The sequence below is a fragment of the Crocodylus porosus genome, unplaced genomic scaffold (assembly GCF_001723895.1).
Source record: "Crocodylus porosus isolate Cpor-Errol unplaced genomic scaffold, CroPor_comp1, whole genome shotgun sequence".
NCBI classification, from domain to species: Eukaryota; Metazoa; Chordata; order Crocodylia; family Crocodylidae; genus Crocodylus; species Crocodylus porosus.
This window is the reverse complement of record NW_017728916.1, coordinates 9,368,148-9,373,873: the sequence shown is the minus strand read 5'-3', so window position 1 is coordinate 9,373,873 and position 5,726 is coordinate 9,368,148. Positions and strand designations below refer to the sequence as shown.

Genomic DNA, 5,726 nt, shown 5'->3' with positions numbered 1-5,726 from the left:
CAGCATCGTCTGCCTGGCATCCCCGGGCAGGACGGGGCTTTACGGACCCTGCGACGCGACGGCAAACTTTGAAAAATAAAAATCGGTTTTAGAGGGAAGTTTTCAAGCCAAGCCCCAAATATCACTGGAATCGCTGGGGCGGGCGGCTGCGCCCCTGCCAGCCGGATCCACCGCTTTTCTTTCTGTTCTTCGCACACCCACTTTGCAGGAGCGGAGCGTCCCGATCCATACGTTGTTGTTCAAAGCTGGCGGAGAGATGACGGTGCAGAAAAGTGGAAGTCACGAGCGGCATCGGACTTCTCATCCCTTCAGCAGCGTTGAAGAAAAACTCTGGAGCCTGGAAACGCGACCGGATTATTACGGACAGTCTCGAGCGCAGTAAGTTCAGGCCTGATCCCATAGGCCTTGCCAGCACCGTGGCTCACACCAGCAGCCCCGCTTGAGTGCCTAGCTTGCTCCCAGTGTCTGCAAACGAGGAGCTTGAGTAGAGTTAAAATAAATAAATCCATGAAACGATTTCCACTTTTGAACAGCAGATTTTCTGTTTCAAATGTGACCTGAAGCACATTTTGTTTAAAAAGCACTTAAAGTGGGGGAGGCTTATTGTAAAGTGGCTCAGCCCTTCTATCTTGATATTTCAGTCATGCACCTAATCCAAGTTTATCTCGTTAGAAGTTTTTATAGAGGTTGATTGGTGGTGGGAAAAATGGGTAATTGATTTTTTTTTTTTTTTTTTCCTCCATATGAATGGACTGGAAATTTTTTTTTTTTTTTAAGTCATCATTATCATCTAGTTTGAGTCGCCCAACTTTGAAATGTTTTTCACTGTTCGTTTTTAGCATCTTGCTAACCAGGGAAAAAAAAGTTTCCCAAGCCAAAAGTAATGATATGACATTTTGCATACAAATTATGTGCACTCTAGCATGTTCTGCTATCGGTGTTTTGCTGTTAATTTGGGGTAACCATCTTTTTTCTTTACATACAGCCTTAATTCAATCTGAGTCTTGGGAAGTGAGCTGCTCAGGAAATTTAATTGCTAAAAATACAGGGCACTTGAAGGATTGGTTATGAATCTAGGTATAAACCAGATTTGTGAATATTAATATTTTCCACTGTCTCAATTCAGTTGTTTTGAATTTTTAAAACAGATGAAAGTGAGTACAAGCAGCCATCAGCTATTTAAGTGGATGGGACTCTCCGCTTTACTTCTGTTTCGTCATCATTTTCAAAATGAGTGTCTTATTTGTTGCATTTCTATTTTTGAACCACAGTGAAAGGGCAACTTGGCTTCTAAAACCCTTTAAAAAATTAGTAAATGCACTTTTTGACTTTTTTTTTTTCCATCCAAAGGCTTTTTGATTTTTTTTTGGTTTTTTTTTTGGTTTTTTTTTTGGAACAAATAATGGTTGAATTTGTGCTTTGTCACATGTCCCCTGTACACCAGTTCTGTAGCAGGCCTCTCTTCATTTTACACCAAACAGTATAGGAAACACTTAACTTTTTTTTTCTTGGCTTTGGATCTACCTCGCATGGAAATGGAGACTGTACAAGTTAGTAGAGCTATGTGTATTTGTGTGTCTTTCCTGTCATTGCCTCAACTATTTCTTTCCTTCCCAGGATGCCTTATTCCTCTAATGTAATGTTTCCCCTGTGTGTGCCATCTGAGTGGGGGGGTTTTCTGCTTTTTAAGTTGATGCCTCTTTGTGCTTTTTGTGTGTGTGTGTGCATGCGCGCGTGTGCTAATTGTGTTCTCTGCCCAACAGCCAGCATATTTTGTGTTGGCTTATTTCTGTATATCCAGATGTCCTCATTTTCCAGGAGTCTTAGTGTATGGCTGACTGCAGGGAATTGTCCATCCCTCCTTTCTTTCTGGAGTTTACCTCTTAACAGTTGTGGTCTCTTACTTGTGGCAGTAAAAGAAATGGCCAAGTGACAGTGTGAAGCTCGGAGAGGGATCAGAGCAGGGTGGTGAGAGTCTCAGTTTCTTTCATATGCGCAAAACGCTTTAGATCCTTGCGCTGAAGGTGGATCAGACACAGTTCTCTGTGTCCCTATGTGACTAATTTCTGGCCGGCCTGCCTTGGTCGCCCAGCTGAGGACTGCATGCAACTTGCCAGCCAAGAAATGCAGTTCCTGGGTTGCTTGTGGGGTGTTGCTAGAGAGCACCGTGTGTTTGTTCACTTTATTTCTCCCTCCCCTCCTCTTCTGCTGACTTAGTGAGCTGCTGGCTGTAGGAGTGAGGTGCCAGGCCCTGCTCCACGATCTGGTCTCTTCCATTGCAGACCAAGTGGACTGCTTTTTAATTGTGTTTTAAGGGGGGGCACTGCTTTGACATCAACATGCACAAGCAGCACTTTCCTCTTTCACTGGAGGATGGGTCTGTTCAAGCAACATGATTCTCTTGCTCTTGTGATGCCTTCTCCAGGGCAGAGAGGTGCAGGGAGTCATGCTACTGCTTTTATTTTTTTGTGCAAGATTTTTGCATGGTATTTTTTCCTGTGGTAGATGAAGGGGCTTAATTTGTCTTCACAACTCTCACTTCAGTCTTGTATCTGCATAGCAAATATCAGTCTTCCTGCTATGTGCCTGGTATGATTATTTGTATTAACATGCATTCAGGACACTTCCTGATGTAGCAGAAGTCTGTCATTCTCACTGTGTGTCCCAGTGACCCAGCTTATACATTAACCCGGGGGTGGGGGTGAGGAAGGAGAAGGATACCATTAATACTTTTTTTTTTTTTTTTTTTTTTTATTTATTTATTTTTTTAGTATGTTCTGTGTGCGGGGTGGGGAGTTTTGGTTTTGCCCAGCCGAGGAGGTTAGCACACATCAGAGCTCTGAACTGTCTTTGTTCTCACAAACACAGCTGGGCCTCAAGAATAAGATTGTAGTTTGATTACTCGATGCACTGCAATGTATGTTGCTGCCTCAAGTACAGTATCTGTTGGCATGCTTCATAACTTTTTTTGTGTTATTTTTCTAGTTCCTATTGAAACAGAAGTTAAATTGTGTCCAAAGGGAGTCCTGTTTGCAGAACAAACTGATGCATCATTGCATCCAGTCAAGGTGAGTTGGGGAGGTGAACTTAACATCCCCTGACATTGGTGAAGTACCTCCAGAGCGGGATCCCACGGGGTGCCATCTCTATGTGGTATTCCCATTGAACTGAGCACCTGTCTGCTAGGTTTGGGTGCTGTACCTGGCAAGAGGAGCCATTTTCCTCAAAGAGATGGCTACTGAAAATCCTTTGACATTGTTTTGTATACAATTTATTGAGAACATAAAATGGCAGGCAGCTGATTTTGAAAAAAACAAAAAAATTGTAAACTATACTGCAAGAGACAGTTTAATTGTGTGCATTTGAATTGTTCTTTTTGGCTTAAATAGGTATTGGTTAAATTTCTCTAACATAGACATTAGGGCTGGAAGAGACCTCAGAAGATCTTGGAGTCCAGCCCCCTGCCCCACGGGCAGGAAGACACCACTGTAATGTACTTACCTACTGCTCTCTCTCTCTTCTGCTCATCTAAACCCCAATTCAGAATCCCCCCAACACACCCCCCTTTTTTACCCTCCTCGGGGGGGGTGGGGGGGATATCGCTTTGAACTACAGTGGCTTAGACCTCAGCTTGAAGGATCCCTTTTTGAAAAGGCAGAATTTATTTGCTTTCATGGTTTGGGTCACAGGGGTGGCCAGCCTGTGGCATGGGCACCACAAGTGGCAGCCAGCCACAAATGCCCTGGCAGATCAGGGAGGGGACAGGCAGTGCAGTGGCAGATAAGGCAGAAAGCAGAGCAGCAGATCAGGCTGGGACTTGAAAATAGAGAAGCAAATGGCACAGAGGAGGTAGAACGAGGGGACTGGAGCACAGCTTGGGAAGGGTGCGGGGGCTAATTTTGTGGCATGCCTGGCAAAAAGGTTGTCCCTGGCTAGTACAGGATTTGAGTTACGCATGTCCCTGAGACCCTTAATCTGACTATGATCTTAAAAGCAAAATGAGGTTTGACTTATTTGAAATGATTCACTCCTTAGAAAAGCAACTAAGGCAATGGGTAGGACCAGTCAAGCTAAGCCTCGACAAGAATAAAAATGGGATCTGTCTACCTGTATGTGTTATATGTAGGTTACTTGCTGATAGCAGAATAGCCTTCACCCTTTTTGAGTGTATAGCTTGCACGCTGCCGTGAGAACACAAAATACATCCTTGCCAACAACAACACCCCCGGACATTTATGTTTCCATTAATTCAGTACAGGCTATCTATTACAATTTTTGACATCCCGATTCTCAAGTTATGCTTTAAGAAATAAAAAAGGTGGGGAACAGATGAGCAGGACCCCACAGAGGTATTTGGGGTGTTTGCACACAGGTGATAGCATAGGAGATGTGTGAAGGGGGAGTTCTCTTACAGCTTGAATTTGTAATATCGTTCTTGTTGAAACACCGGAGGAAGGAGGAGGAAGGTAACTTAGCATGATCCCACCTCATCACATGACTAGGAAAAATCTCAAGGGTACACAGAAATATCAAGCTTACCTTCATCACCTTTCATGTCAGCGTAAACAGGGTAACTCCTCTTAAGGCTGCAGACTGGAAAGTCAATCCGGGGGCAGGGGGGGAGTGGATTTCTTCTATTCACATTTAAATGCAGAAAGAGTTTTACAAATCTGAATGAGATGGGTCTTAACAGCCTAAAGACAGAAAAAGAAAGAGTCATTTCCAGGTTCTGAAATAATCTGAATTTGGACAATCTCAGCTGGGAGAATTCAGCTGGGAAAGAGGAAAATTCAACATCTTGTTTGCTATCTAGTATTTCTGAGGGCAGGTCTTGCCCCTGGCGAAATCCCTTTAGCATTCAACCTGGCACCCAGCTGCCAAAAAGTAGTCCTAGAGAAGTAGGGCTGGAAGGGCCGGCCCTCCTGCGGTCATGTAGTCCAGCCCGCTGCCCAAGGCAGGATCAGCCCCATCCAAGCCATCCCTTACAACCCTAATCTAACCTGGCAGCGTTGTATTGCCTATATTGCAAGGGGACAGAGTCCTGCACAAGGGATCAGGACACAGGCTGGCAAGCCTGAAAATATAGTGGGCTCCCGCAAGCCAACTAGGCATATTTTGGGGCAAATAAAATGCTCCCGTGTCTAACTTTTTGTTTTCAGGCACGTTTGCAGTTGCTGTATTCTTGTGTAACGACTTGTTCTCTTATAGTTTCAGACTGGTAGCACATGAGTGAAGAATGTAATGTCATGTTGGCAGTGTAAACGCCTTCCTCTGATCGTAGAGCGCTCTTCCATCTTATGGTTGTTTTATTGTTTGTTTTTTCCCTCTTTCCAAAACCAAAACCAAAAAAAAAAAAAATCAAAATACCATTTGGGATTTCAACATTCATTGGGCTTTGAGGAGATGTAGCAGCACATCATGGTTTGTAGGGACAAGGAGATACAGACCATTCTGGGCTGCCTCATTACCTCAAGGATAAGACAAGAAATTGAGCTTCTGGGTATCATAGAGGTGGAAGCTAACACACGCTCACGTATCTCTTAGGTCAGTTGAACCAGGTACGTGTGGATCGGCTTGCTCTGCGCTTGCACGTGTGTGCGCTTTTCTTTCCAGCCTTGCCGAGAGACCAAGCATTGCCTTTTCACGCCTCTTGGCATGTTGCGAGGGGGCTTGGGGCTTTGCTGTCTGACCCGCAGAGATGTCACTAGTTTCTTACCCTCCCCCCC

General features: G+C 44.4%; 1 long non-coding RNA gene across 2 annotated transcripts; it reads left to right on the top strand.

The window, feature by feature from the left end:
• Positions 1–6: 6 nt before the first annotated feature.
• LOC109310998 lies at positions 7–5,356 on the top strand. 2 transcript variants are annotated; one of them, XR_002101366.1, is made up of 3 exons: positions 7–378; positions 2,986–3,068; positions 3,390–5,356. It is a non-coding gene; the product is annotated as an uncharacterized LOC109310998 (long non-coding RNA). The 2 variants fall into 2 exon arrangements; XR_002101365.1 differs by having other exon boundaries at positions 2,986–5,356.
• Positions 5,357–5,726: the final 370 nt, after the last annotated feature.